Source organism: Myotis brandtii, unplaced genomic scaffold (assembly GCF_000412655.1).
Source record: "Myotis brandtii unplaced genomic scaffold, ASM41265v1 scaffold1763, whole genome shotgun sequence".
Lineage (NCBI taxonomy): Eukaryota > Metazoa > Chordata > Mammalia > Chiroptera > Vespertilionidae > Myotis > Myotis brandtii.
The window spans coordinates 202,740-203,134 of record NW_005356530.1 but is presented as its reverse complement, the minus strand read 5'-3'; the positions used below and the strand labels follow the sequence as shown (position 1 = coordinate 203,134).

General features: G+C 52.7%; 1 protein-coding gene across 1 annotated transcript in view; it reads left to right on the top strand.

Moving 5' to 3' along the window:
- The window catches only part of BRSK1 (BR serine/threonine kinase 1), a 16,296-nt gene that overhangs the window by 8,951 nt on the left and 6,950 nt on the right, over window positions 1-395 (top strand). The window lies entirely within an intron of this gene.

Here is a 395-nt window from a genome sequence, read left to right as displayed (position 1 = left end):
CCCCGCGGGCAGCACAGACCCGCGGCCCACGGAGGGTGGGGAACTAACTGCCTTGGCTCCCGGGACGGCCCACTGGGGGCGCGCCCAGCCTCGCGCATGCGCAGACTCACTCTCCTGGACCCGGTGGCTTAAAACTCCCGCGTGGACCTGTCCCGGAGGAACCACAAGGGGGCAGTAGAACCAGCAGGGAAAAGGCAGAATTGAAGCTGAAAAGCATTATTAATAGATACTGAGACAGATTTTATTATTTTTTAATTGTTTTATTGCTTAAAGTATTACAGAGTGTTACATATGTCTCTTTTTTTCCCCCGCCCTTAACAATCCCCTGGCCTCCCCTACCCCCTAGTGTCTTACGTCCATTGGTTATGCTTATATGCATGCATACAAGTCCTTCT